Consider the following 19,883-nt stretch of genomic DNA (forward strand, 5'->3'; position numbering starts at 1 on the left):
AGAGAGATACGGTATTAGTCAGCTCCAGCTGCTGTAACAAATACCCCAGACCTGGCGACTTCAACGGCATAAACAGCGATCTCACACTTCTCGAGGCTGAAAGTCTGAGACCGAGGTGTTGGCTGAATTGATTCCTTCCTCTTTCCCAGGCAGGCAGATGTCCATCTTCTCCCTGTGACCTCACATCATCTTCCTCCTGCATCGATCGATGTCCAGATTTCCTCTCCTTCTCAGGATACCAGTCATGTTGGATGGAGACCCACCCAAATCACCTCACATCAAATTAATTATGTCTATAAAGATGCTGTCTGCAAATACAGCCACATTCTGAGGTACCGAGGGTTGGAACTTTGCTGTTTGCTTTTGATGGGGGACACAACTCATCCCTAACAAATACTAAGAGAGAGAGGATAGGGTAGAATACACTAAGGGATCCGTAGCAAGACCATCTAAAGAGGGAAAGATGAAAAGAAAGGCAGAGCTAAAAGGAATTTTTTTAAATTTTTTTTTTAAAGATTTTGTTTATTTGACAGATCACAAGTAGGCAGAGAGGCAGGCAGAGAGAGAGGGAAGCAGGCTCCCCACTGAGCAGAGAGCCCGATGCGGGGCTTGATCCCAGGACACCGAGATCATAACCTGAGCCAAAGGCAGAGGCTCAACCCACTGAGCCACCCAGGAGCCCCTTTTTTTAAATTTTTTAAATTTAAATTCAATTAACATATAGTATATTATTAGTTGCAAAGGTAGAGTTCAGTAATTCATCAGTTGCATATCACAACCAGTGCTCATTCCATCCCAAGACCTCCTTAATGGCCATCACCCAGTTACCCCTTCCCCCAGTTTTTTTTTTCTTAAAGTTAAGAGTTTCTTATGGTTTGTCTCCCTCTCTCATTTTGTCTTTGTCTTGTTTTATTTTTCCCTACCTTCCCCTATACTCTGTTTTATTTCTTAAATTCCACATAGAAGTGAAACCATATGATAATTGTCTTTCTCCAAGTGACTTATTTCTCTTAGCATAGTACCCTCCCGGTCTGTCCATTTTGTTGCAAATGGAAAGATTTCATTTTTTTTGATGGCTGAGGAATATTCCATTGTTTAAAAAATTTCACACACATCTTCTTTCTCCATTCGTCTGTTGATGGACATCTAGGTTCTTTCCATAGTTTGGCTATTGTGGACATTGCTGCTATAAACATTGGGGTGCACGTGCCCCTTCGGATCACTACATTTGTATCTTTGGGGTGAATACCTACTAGTGCAATTCTGGGTCAGAGGGTAGCTCTATTTTCAACTTTTTGAGGAACCTCCCTACTGATTACCAGAGTGGCTGTACCAGCGTGCATTTTAAGGAAAATTTTTTGAAATACAATTTGAAGTCATTTTTCGTTGAGATCCCATTCTTTTGTCTGCTTAGGCAACAGATCTCAGAGTCATATTTAAGACACATAAAATGGTGTTTAGCTGGCTAATGATGTGTTGTTCATAGATTTCCAGCAACTCTCATCTTCAGTTCCTTGGCCCCATCAAGCTCCAACCATCTGCAATTCTATTATTCCAATCCATGCTTCACAATTTAACTTATTAAGGGGAAAACTTCGTGTATGTGGCCATCAGATTAAACATAAAGAGGGTATCTCTGTCCCCAAGCAGCAACTCATTTGAATTGGAAGCACAGCATTTTAAGGGAATTGTCTGACTGTAAACCCCCAAATTTAATATCCAATTGATTTAGCAGTTTTGCTTCAAGCTAGTCCTAAGGAACTCTTCTACTATTTTGAAGTTACCTCCACCCCGTAATATTCTTATGATTTATAAGAGATATCCTGAGCACCATATACTGTGACTATTTGGAATATTCTTGGTCACGCTATGTAATGGAGCCATTGATAACATATTATTAATAATCCTCCTGGGTAGAGGAAAAGAAAACCTGTCCTGTGGTTGGAGGAAGATTAACAGTAACTGAAATCCTGAAGAACTGTGCCAGTTCCCAGATGCACGAGTACTGGGTTGGATGGCTGGGTGGATGTTATCTTAACAGATAAGAGGGAGTGTACAAGGCAGTGGCTCTTAAACATGAGCGCGTAGAAGAACCTCCTGGGGAGTTAACTAAAAATGCAGATTCCCAGTAGAGATTTCTAATCAGTCAATACAACGTAGGCTGCGATCATCTGCATTTTTCCCGGAAATCCAGCAGATTTGGCGTGAGTGCTTATCGAATCATTTGTTAAGAAACACAGGGATGCTGGGAAGGTTGACAGCCTTGGGCTCAGACAAGCCACGACTCTGACAGTTACATCCTGTGGCTTAATGCCTCGATCAGTTGCTGATCATCTGCATGGTGGGGTGTGGATACAGCTCGAAGGTTTATTGCAAGGATTATATAGAACTATGTAAAATGAAGTACTGAGCACAGAGACGCCCATAAATATGAGGCACTCTAGAGGTGTAATAGATAGATACACCCGCTCACCCCAATCCCCATTCAAATATTTTGTTTAAAGTATATAGTAAAATCACATGACCTTCATACTCAACAAATACAAAAAACTCAGGGGGCTGGATTTTCCAAGGTTTGAGCCCACTCAGATAGTTTCTAAGGGAGTGGCTCGGAGCCACCCCCAACCCTGCAACCTAACACCTCCCTACAGAGCTACCCAGGGGTTCCAGCAGGCCTGATGCCCTCTGTTGAGCATTTATCACCATCTGTATACTATTTTCTTAGCATCCTCAGGAAGTCACCAGTCAGTCTTAGAGATGCTCTCCTGATCTCCATGTTGGACTCTGAAGTCCTACATTCACTTTGGTTTGAAACTCAGGGCCCAGATGACTTGCTCCTCCAAAGGCCATGCTACGTAAGTGGAATTATATTCAACAGTTCTCCAACTGTTTCAGAACGATGAGTAAGGAAGGACTGTCAGAGAAATCTCATGACCCTCGGGATCTGACTGCAGGTGTTTGCAAGAGAAAACGGTCTTTTAAAAAGCTACAGTAGACTGGTGGTGTCTCATTCAAGTCGCCAACTGTTGGGGACATTCCCCTGTGACACCCGGCTACGCCCACCATACCGAGTAGTGCTCGATACTGCCAATTTTATCACCACTCCCACTACTGTCCCTACTATTCCTCCCGCTACCATGGTGAAATGATTACTATTAATCATCACCATCACCACAAAAATAATAGCTAGCATTAGTGTGTGCTTCCTATATGTCAGGCCCTATGTTAATTGCTTTGCGTCTATCCTCCCATTTAATTCCAAAAATAAAACTGGGAGCTACTTGTCATTATCCTCATGTCATTAAGAGAAGACTGTGGTTTAAAGGGGGTGCACACCTTGACCACAAGCCACAGTGCCCTCGTATGGCGAGCCTCACCTTGGCTCCATGTTCAATGCCCGGATTCCCGACTTTGAACATGAGGCTCGCTCATTCACACTAAAAACCGAGCAGACCCTCACGAGGCAGTACCTCCATTCTCAGTGTGTTGAGAAAAGGCGCAGCAGCAGAAAGTGATGGTGAATTCTGCATGCGTTTCCGTGACTTTGCGTTTGCTAATCCCGACAGTATCTGCCCATGAATAAACACGCAGCTTCGTTCGTTGGAGCTAAACCAACCCTGACGTGACAAGGCGAAATGTCTCAGTACCTGCCCTCAGTCCAAAATGGGCTAACCGGTCCGTAGCCAGAAATGGGGTTTAGAATTCCACGAATCCCACTCTCCTGTTGGAGGAAGTGAATGGCAGGCGATCTCCCAAGGAAGTCTCCCAAGGAGGTCCCCTCTCCAGGGTATCAGTTTCCCAAATCCTTCGCTCAAGTCTCAGAGTCCCACTGACCCAGTCTCCTCACCCACATCTGCCCCTGGAAGTTGCTACGTCGCTTAGAACCAGCGTCCTCGGGGGAACCATAGAGCCATGGCCCTTAGGCCAACCCCAGCCCACCTCCTGTTTTGTAAATAAAGTTTTATTGGCGAACAACTATACCCATTCACTGACAAATCGTCTGTGGCTACTTTCCCATTACGGAGGCCAACATATCTGATGTCTGGCCCAGTACAGAAAAAGTTAGCTGACCAGGGAAGCGAAGATGCTGTGGGAAATTTGCCTTTGCATCATACGATATCCTTGTTGTGAGTAAGCGAATGGACACGTATGTTCCTGAATGACCCACCACTCTGAGCCGGCAAAAGCATCTTACAAAACCTTGTTTGCGAGGTGTTCTATGGACAAAACCAACAAATTGGGATCTTCCCAGGGGTCATATGGGAACTGAATGTGCCTGCCAGAGGGAGAAAGTTCCCAACCAAAATGTTCACGGGTTCTCGAATCCGATGACACAAATATGGTTCATCCGCTCGATCTGTTCCCTTCCAACGCCCCGGAGAGTTCTGGTTCCAAGTCACGGACACGGGCAGCACCTCATTTTATCACGCTCTGCTTTACCGTGCTTCCCAGATACGGTGTTTTTCACAAATAGAAGGTTTGTGGCGACCCTGCAGCAAGCATGTCTACCAGCACCATATTTCCAAAGGCGTTTCCTCACGTTGAGGCTCTGAGTCTCATTTTGGTCATTCTCACGGTATTTCACACTTTCCCATTATTATCCTACCTGTTACGGTGATTATGACTCGCTGAAAGCTCAGCTGATGTTAGCTCAGTTAGCCTTTGGAGGCAATAAAGTATTTTTTAATCGAGGTATGTGCATTGTTCTTTTAGACAATACGCTTTTGCACACTGAATAGGTTAGGGTGTAAACACAAATTTCTTAAGTGCCCTGGGAACCCTAAAGCACACGTTTGACTCACTCTACTGAGATACTTTACCGTGGTGATCTGTAAGCAAACCTGTCCCATCTCTGAGGTACACCCACGTGATTACACTAAATTACCTGCCTGCTATCCCCAAGCATGGAGGAGCTAATTGGTGGCAGAGGTCCTCTCCCAGCTTGGATACAAATGGATCTGTCTTCATATATAACCTGATTTGCTGAATGGGACAAGGGTGAACTGAAGGCAAGGTTTGCGTTTCTGTGTTTATGTTCAGACTTCCTAAAATGGACTGTGCTATTCCTCCTCCCCGCCCATAGGGCTTTACCTCTGTCTCTGCTGCTGGTCCCCCTCTCCCAGCCCTGCCCCACTCACCCGACTCTTACTCACTGCATTTCCTCGAAAAGTACAGTCATCAGAAAGCCTTTGCCAACCTCCACTCTTAGCCGGGGTCAGAGCCCCCATGACGTGTAAATTACCTCCCCACCGTGGTTCAAAATAATAATGGACTTAATAATTCCTATAACCTGAAGTAGGCTAGAGTGTCCCTACCCCTTCGGGGACTAGTTTACATTTGGATGGATCTCTAATACTATGAGATATGATAACCCAAATATCTCCCCTTCAAGTTCTGAGAGTTCCAGAAACCATGCACCATGCTTCTGTCTGCTTCTCCCCCACCCAGTCTTGAAGACCCAGAAGCTGTTCTAGTCTGCGTACACCCCGCGCAAGCGATGGCTCCCCTCTGGTGCACACAACCCGCCTCTCACACTGGCTCCTGGTGTGAGTTACAGAAGACACAAGGGTGCACAGGGAAGGTGTGTTCTCACTTCCATTAATGGTGCTAAGCACACCCATCTCATTGTCCCCACCCATCCTTTTCCCTCCTCCTGTCCTGTTTCTGCACGAACAGAAATCGTTCCCTTACATGACCAGCAGGTCTTCCAAATCACAAGCCCCTTCTGCCCCAAACCAGAGTCCCCAAGGAAATTTTCCAAGTAAACATAGAGCTCATTAATTTTTTCAAGTAAAACAAAACAAAACTCCTTTCAGAATTTGCTTTGCCCTGGGATCTTGATGGTGTTGCCAGAAAGTGATAGGCAAGGATGTTCCTGTTTGTGAAAGAGGTGATTAGCTCAGCAGGATGACTGGTCAGAGCCATACAGAACACCCACTGGCCTTCCAAAGCCCTATGCCAATGCTAAAGCGCCTGAGCTTATCACCCCCTAGCCCTGTCAACATCTCACATCCTTCTGGGGCAAGTTAACTAACTTCTCTTGGCCTCTAAGATTCTAACTCCGAGGCCACCCCTGATCATCAACCCAGATTCTGGAACCAAATGCAACATGTGTCAGATGTCCCCCCACACCACCAAGCAGTTCGCAGACTCTACCTGGGAACCCTACAATTCAACTTAATTCTGACATCATCTACCTGGAGGCAGCACTGGATCGCACAGGTGAAGGGCTCAGACCTGATTGTCCCCCCAGTCCCCACCCTACCCCCACCATGCTTCAGATGCTGGTCACAAGGGTCACTTGTGCTTTGGACTGACCAGCTCTAGACTGGAGGTTCCAACGATCCCCATCCTTGGGTTGGATGAATTTGCTAGAGCAGCTCACAGAACTCTGAGAAACTTTTCAGTCACAAGATTAGCCGTTTATTACAAAGCCTGGAACTCAGGAACAAACAGAGGGCAAGACGCATAGGGCAAGGTATTGAGAAGGGCCCAGAGCTTCCCATGCTTTCTCAGACCAAGCCCCTCTCTCCCCTGCTCCCCATTTGTTCCCCAACCCCCAAGCTCTCTGAACCCCGTCTTCCTGGCGTTTCAGGGAGCCTTCATTACATAGGCATGACCGATTAAATCACTGGCCATCAGCAGTTGAACTCAACCTCCAGCCCGTCTCTCCTCCCCGGAGGGTGAAGGGTGGGACTGAAAGGATGGGGGCTGGGTGTTTCCCTGGCAACCGGCCCCCACTCTTAGGTGCAACCCAAAAGTCACCTCAGTCACCTAACAAGAGAGACCTTTATCTCCTTCATCCCTTGGGGAATTCCAAGGGCTTTAGGAGCTCAGTGCCAGAAAGCGCCGGCATTTGGGATGAAAACCAAATATACATTTCTCCTTATACATCACAACATCATAGTCTGTTTCCTCATTTGTCACACGGGGATGGGAACGCCAGCCTTATGAGGATTGCATTCCACTTCCTTTTCCCAGATGCCTCACATTCTGTTCTCACAAAAAGACAGATGCTAAAATCACGAAGTTGGAAAGGATCCCTACGCGCCACGAAAGGTCAGGCGCCACGCGGGACCTGATTTTTCTTCTCTTTGCAAATGCTTTGTGCCCGTACCACAGGGTGCACCAAGTCAGAGCCCAGAAAAAGAGGTCATCGCAGATGGCAAAGTGCCTTGCCCCCGTTTCTCCCCTGAGTTTAATTTGAGAGCCATGCCGGCTGCTGTCTTCTCTATCAGCATCCAGCCAGCATCGCGGAGCCTGAGCAGGGTGTCTGTCCTAAACCTTGAGTTCAGGCTGCCGCTAGCTTGGTGCTTTCCCCCTTGCTCACGGAACACGACTTACTTCTGCATTTTCAAAGAATGGGTCGGGGCCATGCTAATGAGGGATGTCTCTTCTGCAGCCCAGATGCAGAGCGGGAAACGAGCATGAGTTTGCTGCCTGCACCCCAGCCATCCTCTAAACCACCAGCATCGATGGGATGGGAGCACTGGTGCCATCCCTCAGGAAACAGTCTTCTAGCCTCAAGCATGATTTATCAATTTCCCTGCTTTGGCGTGGTCGTTTATCAAAATTCCCTCAACAGTTCAATTAGGACCGGCCTGCCTCTCAAATTGGGGTTGGTTTTCTCGTCTCCCCTAGCCAGCTTGTGGTCTGCGGAGCTGCCCTGACCACCCTCGGTTTGGGGAGCACCAGATGAAATAAATCACACCGCCCACTTACTGACTTCGCACGTCTCACCACGCGAAAGCACCACCAAGGAGCCGGGGCGGATAAATATTTTCCCTGTTCTTCAGCACCCAATTGTTGCTCCCATGGAACCGAGGGGTGGGACTTCATCCTCCCATCCACCACCACCCTAATGTCGCCCTGTTTCCTACTCTCCCTGCGGAGCCAGGAGTGGAGAGAACTTTAGACTGGCTCAAGCTCTCATTATCCCTCTGGTTGGTTTCTCGTGGCTTCAACTCTCACCTCCAGACCCAATTTCCATACGGCAGCAAGAGGCATGATTACAAAATGCAAATAGGATCTCACAGCAATCCTGCCTAAAACCATCAATGGCTCCCCATTGCCCTAGGAGAAAAGCTGAACTCCTGAGCATGGTGGTCAAGCCCGGGGAATCCAAACCCACCATATCCCCAGTTTTCCTCCCAGCCTCACCTCCTCTCTCTGATTCTCAACAACACCAAATGTTGATCGTCTCTCTGGCAAACCACGCTGGTTCTTACCCACGCCCCCTCTTCTCATGAAAGTGACCTCCCTGCGCAAAGCATTCCTACCCCCTTATAAGCCAGCATCTGCTCAACCCTGCCTTTCCATCCGTCACCTCCTTTTGGGAGTTTTCCTTAAACACCCCTCCCCAGCAGCCACCACCACACTGAGCTAGAGACCCCTCCTTCCACAAAACGGTGAGCACAACCCAATAACAAAGGACCACAACCAAGCGGAGGACAGGGACCTCCCAGTGCCTTCTTCCCTTCTGTTTCCCTGATGTGCCACCCGAGTCCCCACCACGGGCCTCCAAATCTGCCCCTGCAATACTTCTCCATATCTCTTAGTCACCATTTCAATGCTCCGCTTCTGAAGACATGGTCAAAGACAAGAGTGTCCTCTCAAATTATTTCCATTTCTAGTCTCCTCCAAAGGGCAGTCTGGGACCTTCCATGTCACAGAAGAAACAAGAAATGTTTCCCCCTGCCCCGAAAACTGAAACCCTTACAAATGCCCCCCACCCCTTCGTTGACCACACATGGTGTCAGACTGGTTTCACTACCCTCCCACCTCCAAGGGGATGCCGTCCGTTCCCTCCCATCCATCCCGTGGACAGTGGGAGTCTTTGGTTCTCTTTCTAAGAGTGCTGTTAATTAGCCCCTAGGAAATTTGGAGGTCAGCTCCAAAGTTCCCTGAACCCCTTCGCCTGGGGATCTAGATAATAGTCTCATGTAAACAGACCTCTGGGTGATTTGTCCCCATGTCCCCACCATCCGCTGTGACCCTCTTTGGGTAATTATTAGAATAAGAACAATACTTAACACTCTCATGGTGTTCACTCATGCTTTCAGTGACCACTGAATGTTCCCCAAGCAACACAACGGTCTTGGCAATGGGGAATCAGCAACTCAAACAAACAAACAGGTATGGCCACTATGAACTAGTCTTAAATCCTTGGTCTGGAAGTAAGGAACCTACCTAGCCTGACTCTGACCCTTTCAGTCCGTTGGACAATTCAGATTCTTTGACCTGACCCTGTGTGCCGCTATGTAGATGAAGTTCCTATGTTTAACTGCTAGTTCACCCATGCTGGTAAATTCCCCCCATGCTGTCTAGACTGGCCCCATCACCCCCACTTTACCACTGGCCTTGACAGTACCAATAGGAAGAGAACAACTCTCAAGGAATTGCTACATGAATTCACCCTCATCAAGTAACAAGTTGCCCGTTTAAGACTCACCTCCCTGGGGCGCCTGGGTGGCTCAGTGGGTTAAGCCTCTGCCTTCAGCTCAGGTCATGAAGCCAGGGTCCTGGGGTCAAGCCCCACATCAGGCTCTCTGCTCAGGAGGGAGTCTGCTTTCCCCCCCCTCTCTCTCTCTCTGCCTGCCTCTCTGCCTACTTGTGATCTCTCTGTCAAATAAATAAATAAAATCTTAAAAAAAAAAATAGACTCACATCCCTGAGTTCCCTGCTTGAGGACAGAGGCCACCCATGTCTGTCCTAGACCCCATCAGGGTCCAGCGCTGCACAATTAGGTCTTCCGTAAAGGTGTGTCTGAAGGAAGAAATCAGCCCAGAAATTGCATCCCTGGGCTCCGGCACCTTCAGCCCAAGCTAGACTCCGACACGGCCCTTCTCCACTAGTTTATTCCATTTTGACCCTAACAGCAAAGATCCCCAGAACTTTACTCATTGCTGAGCAAGCAGCAGAGCTGGTGCGAGCAGCGACGGCCTGTGTCGGCAATGCCACTGCACGTTGATGGACTTCCCCAGTAATTCAACATTATTATGTGTCAAATATAATTTATGGTTTAATACAATGCCAGTTTTATAACTGCATTATTGCTATATATTTACATCTGGAAAAAAATAAATCACGGTGAAATTTCCCACTTTGAAGGACTTCATCGGGGATTAAGTACGGAGCCAACCAAGGCTAGGTTTTCTCCAGCTAAAAGCAAGGGCAGCTCCGGGCCTCAGAAAGAACCCAAACCAGTTCATTGCTTCAGGACTGGACCTGTTTTCTTGCCACTTTTTTTTTTTTTCTTGCCACTTTTTAACCATCCTTTTGTCTTAAATTTCCCAAACGAGTGCTGGACACCGGCCCTTTGTTTTCAGGAATCCGGGAGTCTTTAGAAAGCCAGAAACACTAATCAGGGACAGAAATCACCTCTGCCCCAAACATTATTATGTGGCCTCATATCACTCATACGCTTCTCTGAGCCAGGGCAGTATTGTGGTTGTTTTTGTTTGGTTTTTAGCCAAAAATTTACCACTAATCTTTCTACTGCAATCAATATAGATCTACATCATTTGAACACAGGCACTCGATTTATAGACACACACTGTAATTTCTACAAATCCCTCCCCCTTTCCTGGCTATTTTAGGTTGCGTCCAAGTTCTCCTCATAAACACCACCGCAGAGAACATCTTCAGACAACCACTCATGCATTATTTATGTCATTGAGGAAAATCCCTAAATACATTTCAGGATCGCAGGATAAAAAAAAAAAAAAAAACAGATAAAAAAAGAAAAACCCTCCATCAGCCTTGATAGACACAAAAACTTCTATTCACCCTCTGACACCCACCTGGAGGTCCATTCTGCTTGATGTCCCCACTGCTTTACCTTCGGCCAACTTAGTCACTATTACCACTTGTTATCTTATAAACCTTATCTGTACAAGTATCACACCACAGTGTTAACTAGTCACTTGCACATCTGTTCACCCTAATGTATTACAATCACCCGGGACAGGTGTTCATCTCTTCCATCCCATTTTCTACATAACCCCTATGTCAGGCACACAAGAGGTGTTACATAGATATGTACCGAATCAAAATGCTCTTAGGGAATTACTGGAAAAGCCACTGACTTTGAAGTTTTCAAGTCACCATCTTAGGGGCTATAGCGAAACCTTCTGAAAAGTCACAGGAAGCTCTAAAAGGAGCTCATCTCTGGGAAAATGCGTGCGTGTGTGTGTGTGTGTGTGTGTGTGTTACATTGTCAACGGAACTGTCACCTCTCCTCCCTTCTCCCTTGGCCTCTTCCCTTCTTTCCTCCCTCTTATCAGAGGTGCCTCTGCCAGCTGGCTGTCCAACTTCTTGAAATGAGACAGCCACTCTTAAAAGAGAGGAGAACCAGAACCTTCTCTGGGGTGGAAGGGCTCCCCCAAGGTAAGGACCCCCTTACAGTATATGTAGGTGGTCCCTGGTGGAGACACCTCAGATACAAATCTGCCTTCCCTGCATGCAGGGATTCTGCCAAAACCACCATCCCTGCACGTACAGGACAAGGTCTGCTTCTCAAATGCAACTCACCTGCCATGATGAGCCAGTTTGAGGCTCCTTGGGCCAGCAAGCACCACTGCAGTATTTCCATACCCTGTTCTGTGCAACATCGTGGATCTCCTCCTAGAAGGAAATGCACTGCATTAGTCATTTCGGGCCATTCTAACAAAATACCATAGACTGCATTGCTTGAACAACATAAATATATTTCCTGCAAGGTGCTAGAAGACCCAGGGTCTGGAGAGAACCCAGTGCCTGCTTTGCAGATAGCTGTCCTCTGCTGTAAGTTCACCTGGTGGGGAGAGGAGAAAGGAAGCAAGCTCTCCTGTCTCTTCTTAAAAGGGCAGGAATCCTAGCACAGCCGTCCTCACAACCTAACCACCTCCCAACAGCCCCACCTGCTAACACCGTCACATCAATGGTTAGGATTTCAGCATAGGAATTTTGCAGGAAGATAAACATGCAGTTTGTAGCATGCACTTAGCCAAATATATAATTTTAAAAAACCTCCTAGCTTCCCTTTAACAATGTCAACTAATAAAAACCACGCCACGTCTTTCGGAAGATATTCAATGGCTTATCCTCCCTGCAATAACTATTAAGCCATTCTTTCCCATGTCAAATGTCCCATGCTATTTTCAAACCTGTCTTTTTTTTGTTTGTTTTTTATGACCATAAATGAGATACAGTTCAAACAGATGGCCTTACTTTGGCACACTATGCACAATAATCTTCCACTGGGAGAAACACAGAATTTTCCTGAGAATCCTAGGGCTGAGGAGCTAGAAAAGACTTGAGAACCCATCTGAAGCAGCATCATGCTTTTTCCCAATAAGGAATCAGGATCAGAGAGGGAGAAGGGCAGATTTAGGGACACACAGCACGGGCACAACAGCAGTTCTCATCCAAGTTCCCCCTCACAGCACAGCACCACACTGATATTCCTCTTTTGTCTCATGCCTTTGATGGACATATAATTGCCATAACTAATTGGAAAGGGCATCAGTCTCACATTATGATGACAAAGGATGGAAAGGGAACTCGTTGTCACTGTACAATTTATGAGGTCGTTGTTAGATTCATTACTGGAAGATCCCTGGGTGTAATTAGTGACCCAAATCCAAGTAGATAAAACAGTTTGGCCCTTGTTTAAAACCTTGTCTTAAAATTGAGTAATTTCCCCTACTCTAGACAGAATGCCTTGAAGGGTCATATTTAATGATCATACATCCCAGTGTGAAGTGACCCCAAGAGAACAAGAGACGACTTTGTAAATTGCACTCTGACTAATTTGCCCATTGGTTGGCATTTCCTCAGCCACCTTCACATTATTTTATGAGCCATTAGTATGATTCCTATATTTATTCAATATTTTCCTCCATTGAAAATGGTCTCCGATGTACAACTCATGCCTGGGACACAGCCCTCGATCAATAAATGTTTGTTGGAATGATTTGGATGAACCCATTTGAGTTGCATCTCGTGCAACGTTAACAGCAACACTGAGTGGTGATGAACAGAGCACATTTTAAAGTCCCTCTTTTGCCTGGAAACATGGATTGAAGATTTCTTGGATTCTTAAACCCTCATTCTCAGATTTTAGTTCTGGCTTCTGGTCTCTTTTCCTTGTTTTCTCCTGAGTAGAGAGACTGAGTTCAGGCTATTAAATTTCAGAAAACAAAACAAAACAAAAAACCTGAAATGGTATTTTCTCCAAAGAAAGACCTTAGAACCCTTGTATCTGATGTCCTTCTGCACCATGGGAAACTTTCCAAAATGATTTTGAGGGTCAAGTCATCTGTAAGGGAAGAGCCTGACATGGTCTCTACCCAAAACAATCTACAAGCAGACTGAAAAAAGATTTCTTCGGGATGATGAGAAGACCCTGGGGACAGTCATGAGCTCATACTGTTTCAGAATTGGAGTATAGGTGAGTATCTAGAAGTATGTCCAATAGAACATGTATCACACTGACACGTATTCCCCAGGCCCAACTCAATGGGTGGCCCTTTCCAGGAAAGCTGATCTCTACAGAGTCTTTGGTAAATAGCCATGAGCTGATCATCTAAAATAAAGCCTGGGAAATAGGAGTTAATTTTAGAAGTGTCCACACCCATCTTTCTATTTCTTCTTTATCAGGCCCAAGATTTCTCCCTTTCTTAGAAGATCCCACTACTAAGGCTCTTTCCAGAAGCTGATGTATCAGAACCAGTAAGAAGACACAGCACTCATTATTACACTCGGATCAGGAATTCAACACTCCTCTGATGGAGGCCATCACCTTCAAGCCATGGTCCCATTCAGGGAAACCAGAGAGCCTAAAAATAGGGCAACAGGAACCAACCCAAGTTCAAACAAGAATCTCTTGAGCATCCATTTAGAGCAACAGAGTAGACAGTGTTCCAATTACCACATGAGGAAAACCGGAAGGAGAGTGGGCTGAAGAACAGGCATTAGTCTCCATACACTTAACATTTCTGGCCTCTACATATACATATTTAAAGCACGTTGTGTTAAATTGCTGATAGACTCCTCTGCTGCTGCCCAGCATCTTCTGCTCATGCAGAGGATGGAACTCACAGTCCATTCTTCAACCTCGTATCCAACCATGACCTATACATAGTAGGTACCTGTGGCCAATGTATATTGGGTTTGGGACATAAGCGCATCAGGGATGCCATGTTCATACATGTCTAATCAACTGTAACTGGGTCTTGGTTTACCTGCAGGGATCTCGTGTTTATCACAGGTATCAGTATGCTTCTGTCTGAGAAATATCATCCTGAAATTCCTCTTACAAGGATACGAATCCCTCTTCATTGAATGATAATCTTTATAAGGGGTCACACTCTATCAGGTGATTATTCTTCATAGGAAATCTCATCAGTGATATGCTATGTTGTCCCTGCCTGAACACAGGCGTCGGGCAGATGCCACATGTTTATCCATCTTGAGGGAATGGGGGTCAAGAATGAGGGTCCTCACACAGAACCCTTCTTGAGAGTCACACCCATATTTGGGTACTAGGACAAGGTGCGTGGGAGAAGGGGGATGGGGAGAATGAGGTACAGGACATGGTAGCTCTAGAGTCTGGCTTAATTCGACTGCCACTTGTTGGCTATATGATATGAAATAAATGCACTTTTTTTAAAGATTTTATTTTATATTAATTTCTTTGAGAGAGAGAACGTGCACAAGCAGTGGGAGGGGCAGAGGGAGAGGACAAGCAGACTCCCCACTGAGCAAGGAGCCTGACGTGGGACTCAATTCCAGGACCCCAGATTCAGAATCTGAGCCAAAGTCAGAGGCTTAACCAACTAATCTACTCAGACACCCCAAAATAAATACACTTCTGAGCTCAGTTTCCTCATCTATAAACTGGGCATAACAACAGTACTTAGCACACAGGAAGTGCTCTGATGCTAGTTTCACTTTTCATAGGAGAGAGAATGCAGATTGTGATTGAAGACTCTGAGTTTCCTCATTGCATTTCCTGAAATAAAAAATTTCTGTGTTTCCCAATTCTGACTTACAGTGTGACGAGCAGAGAGAGAGAACACACTAAAAAGAAATACTAATGAGGCAGCCTCTTTATGGAAAAATCATTAAGATTGACACAACACCCTCCCTCTTTTAAAAAGGGGGGGGGAGATGATGAATCCTCACTACTCTATTTACTGTGTGGTCTGAGGAAGGATACCAGACCTCTCTTATCTCCAATTTTCTCACTTTTAAGTGGAGGATAAAAATGTCTACTTCAAAGCAATGAGATGAGGATTCAACAAAGACACATAATGCAGGCACAGAACAGTGTACAAATAAGTCATAGGGCTATAGTAGAATTCCTAGCCAAGAGTAGTCCTGCCTACTATGTGATATGCAGCAAATCACTCAGCTCTCTGAGCCTTGGTTTCTGCAAAAGAGAACAATGTATATAGATGTTCTTGTCAGGTAGAGATGCTTCCCCTTACCACACCCTTCTATAGGGAGAGGATAGATGGATATATGGATAGATGGATGGATGAATGGATGGATAGATGGATGGATGGGTGAATAGATACATGAATAAATTCATGGGTAGATGATAGATAGATAGATAGATAGATGATAGATATATGCATAATAGAGACAGACAGAATGGATGGATAGAGACAGGCAGATGGATAGACAGAATTTATGAGTTGGTGGATGGATAGATAGACAGCATGGATGGATGGATGGGTGGATGGGTAGGTGGAAAGAAAGAAAAGGGAAGGGAAGGAGAAGAAAGGAAGGGATAGGATCAATGGAAGGATGGATGGATGGGTGGGTTGGTGGATGGATGGAGACAGATATGTACATAGACAGGTGAGAGACAGGTATTGGGGAGAGATGTTAGCTGTATCTGCCTAATAAATTATCCCAAAACTTAGTGGCTTAAAACAACCATTCTTTGTTTTCTCCATCTCCATCATTCAGGAATCTGAGTTCACTTTACCTGAGTGCCTCTGCCTCAAGGTGTCTCACAAGGCTTCAGTCAGTGTGTTGACTTGGGCTGTGATCCCATCTGAAGGCTCGACCAAGGGAAGATCCGCTTCCCAACTCTCGTAACATGTTTGTTGCCAAGATTTGGTCTGTCATGGACTGTGGGACTGAGGCCATAAGCTCCTTGTTGGCTGTTAGCCAGGCCCACCCTCGGTTCCTAGCCACCCAGCCCTCTCCACAGGGCTGCTCAGAGCCTGGCGGCTCCCAGCGACTACCTCCATCCCAAAGGACAAGTGACAGACTAGGAAAGAGTACGAGATGGAAGCCAGTCTGCATGTAACCTGATCTTAGCTGTAACATCCCCTCACATCTGTCCTATTCCATTGGTGAGTCACAAGGTCAAATATATACTCAAAGGAAGGGGAGCTCTCTGGGGAACAACTGAACAGCTGTCCACCAGTATCTCAGGGAATATGAGAAAGCCTTCATTATGCAATCAATCCCCCCGGACACACCTGTTAACAGAAGGCAGCCTATTCTTCTGTATCTTCCCATTTTAATTGCATATTTGACTTTTTCCCACCCATGCTCATTTCCTGTGCTTTGGGGTGAGGTCGGTGAGGTAGGGCTGGGACAGAGTACATAGCGGAAAATAAAGGCAGGCAGCGAGCTCTGGATGATTAACAAGGGAGAGGTAAGCCCTTAGCTGTCCTTATAATACCTTAGCACTTCACATTGCATATTTTCTCCATGCATAGCTACAGGATGGAGTTACCACTTTGGAAAATTAAATTTCATAGAAAGTTGGCCATGGTTCCACTTCCCTCTCCCTATGGAAGAAGACTATGGAAAGATCTCTGACTATCAAAACTGCCGAATCATTTTCAGGCAATGTTTTGGAAGAGCCTGAGTCCCTTCTCTGGAGGGGTACCCAAATGGAAGGCCTCAAAAACAAAAAAATAAACAAAAACAGCTGAAATGAGATTAAAAGCTTTTTAGAGAAAAGTGATCAAGTATCCATGTGATCCATATACAATGGGACTAAAGACACACACGGAGACATGGACAGATAGAAACGAGATGTTTCTCAGAAACTAGGGAGGACACTCTCCAGAGGGAACACGCTCCTGGTGAAGAAAGGATTTAGTATCCTGACCGGCCAGCAGCCGGCAGGATGGATTCCTCCATTAGTTTATTGGAATGCTCACAAAATAAAGGTTAGCCCCATCCTAAGGATACCCTCCACCTTTACCAAACCTTACTATCAAGTTGCATTTGCTCCTTGGGGTCAAGCCACCATAACACAGAGAATGTGTGCTAATGTGACTCGCCCAGATAAAGCTCATTTAAAAATCTAGAATACCATGGAGAAAGTTCCCCGGGACTAAGATAAGTTTCGTGAATCTAAATCCCAGCCACGAACTCACCTCCAAAGTTTCTGAAATACTTAGCCCCAGAAAGGGCATCATTTGTTCATCGGATGCGCTAACTCGGGTCCCCACCCCCATCTCGGTAATTTGGATGCTTGAGAATCGGAAGCCGGAATGAAGAATTAATGTGTTAACTTTCTCAGTTCTGTATGATTGGGAAGTAAGCCTCCATATACACTCAGTGGTATTTACACAACCACTTTGCCCCATGCAGAGGGTTAAAGAGCTTTATCTTTCAGCTTTGTGTACAGTCTGTGTTCTTATCAGCCCAACAGCACTCCCTCCTTTCAGCAACAGTGCCCAAATCTTCCTTCAGGAGCCACACTTTGGATATCCCACATTGTCCTGGGGAAGCTGTTAATCATGCTGTCTTTCCTGACTTTCCCCAACTAGAGGGCGGTCACTGTGACTCAAATTGACCAGTCAGAGAACCCTCTTCCTCCAGATAGGGTTTGGATCCAGAAAGGACACATCTTGGGTCACTTAGAATCTTCCTTAAATTTTGATATATAGGTACTGTGGGGGGAAAGTTCTTTCCTTTTGGATTTTGAGCCAAGAGAATGTAAGATTATAGCCTCCCTTTTTACCACCATGGGATGGAGGTGCTGCCTGGAAATACAGCCACAGGGCCCTGAATGAGAAAAACAGGGCCCCAGAGACTATTACGTAAGACCCTGTACCAGGCCCAGACTTCCCAGCTAATGGTCGAGCTCCTTAGCTTTCTTCAGCTACTTTGTGTTAGATTTCTGTCCCTGGCAGTCAGAAGCACCCTTGATCAGGCCCTTGATAAATACTGGAGTCATTATTAAGTGCTAAGCCCTGGGGATTACCAAGACAGAGGCCATAATAATTATCTTCAGTGCATTCTCAGCCACAGATTTATGGCTAGTGGTTCAAAACATAAGCACTGAAATCAAGCAGACTTGAATTTGAATTACAGTTTCACCATTTCCTACCTCCGTGTCTCTGGTAGGCAGAAGTCCCAAGTAGCCTGAAGATTTATACCACACTCACCCCCGGTACATGCTCTGGATTATTCTTTCCCTTTCCATGTGGGCAGGACATGTGAATATGATGGGGGTCTCACTCCCATGATTGGGTTACGTTACATGGCAAAGGTGAGGGGGTTCTGAACATTCAATGGAGATTCTAAGTCAGTTGGCTTTGAGCTAATCAAAACCAGAGCGCCCTGGTGAGCCTCACCTCATCAGGCGAGGGACACCTTATAAAGAAACTGGACCCTTTCTGCAAAAACAATGAATACTATTACACTGAAAAGAAATCAAATAAATAAATAAATAAATAGAAATCTTTATGATAATGATCCTGTATTTGAAAAATATAGTGGATTTGAAAATATGTGAATCAATAAAGTGAGAGGTTTAAAAAAAAAAAAAACCATACAATGTGAGGAAAACAAAAAAACATACAATGTGAGAATTGCTGACTTGGATGGAAAACATTGTAATTATGAACAGTTTGACTACATTTCCTCAGAAAGGCAATTATAATGACCGCAAAAAAGTTAAAAAAAAAAAAAAGAGAGAGAGAGAGGCTTTCTCTTGCTGGCCTTGCTGTGAATGGCTATGTTCAAAGAGCCATGTTGTGAACTGCTTACAGAGAGGTGGTGGCTCTGGGATCTGGGGGCCCTCGGCCCTACAACTATAAGGAACTAGATTCTTTCAAACTCTTGGGGGAGTTTAGATTAGGACCCTGAGTCTCAGATATGAATACAACCCTGACCAACACTTCGATGACAAACTTCTAAAACCCCAAGCAGAAGGGGCACCTGGGTGGCTCAGTGGGTTAAGCCTCTGCCTTCGGTTCAGGTCATGATCTCAGGGTCCTGGGATCGAGCCCTGCGTCGGGCGCTCTGCTCAGCAGGGATCCTGCCTCTCTGCCTACTTGTGATCTGTCTGTCAAATAAATAAATAATAAATCTAAAAAAATAAAAAAATAAAAAATAATAAAAATTAAAACCCCGAGCAGAGAACCCAGCTAAGCCATGCCCAGATTCCTGACTCACAGAAACTGTGAGAAGAACAATGCGCATTATTTTAGGGGTATCTGGGTAGCACAGTCGGTTAAGTGTCTGACTCTGGGTTTAGGCTCAGGTCATGATGTCAGGATCATGAGATCGAGCCCCGCCACGTCGGGCTCCACACTCAATGGGGAGTCGCCTGGAGATTCTCTCTCCTTCTCCCTCCGCCCCTCCCCCCCCACTCGTGCACTCTTTTTCTCTAATAAGTAAATAAATACGTTTTTTAAATGTGCATTGTTTGAAACCGTGAAATTTGTGGTCATGTGTTATGCAGCAGTAAAACACCTAATACAATGTCTCTGCTCGAAATGAAGCTTTCTGAGCCTGAATTTCTGGTCTAATAAATGATCATTGTAGAGGCACCTGCTTTTGTTGGATATTTTCAATATTAACTGATAATTCCTGTATAATTCAATGCCCAACCTACAGTTCGATACCTATTCCTT

General features: G+C 45.5%; 1 long non-coding RNA gene across 1 annotated transcript in view; it reads right to left on the bottom strand.

Annotated features, from left to right (window-relative positions):
* LOC125091050 (uncharacterized) overlaps positions 1-19,883 on the bottom strand; it is a 187,611-nt gene that overhangs the window by 13,479 nt on the left and 154,249 nt on the right. Inside the window, exon 6 of the long non-coding RNA XR_007124566.1 lies at positions 11,533-11,625. This is a non-coding gene — a long non-coding RNA (uncharacterized LOC125091050). The remainder of the gene's footprint in view (positions 1-11,532; positions 11,626-19,883) is intronic.

Source organism: Lutra lutra, chromosome 18 (genome assembly GCF_902655055.1).
Source record: "Lutra lutra chromosome 18, mLutLut1.2, whole genome shotgun sequence".
Classification (NCBI taxonomy): domain Eukaryota; kingdom Metazoa; phylum Chordata; class Mammalia; order Carnivora; family Mustelidae; genus Lutra; species Lutra lutra.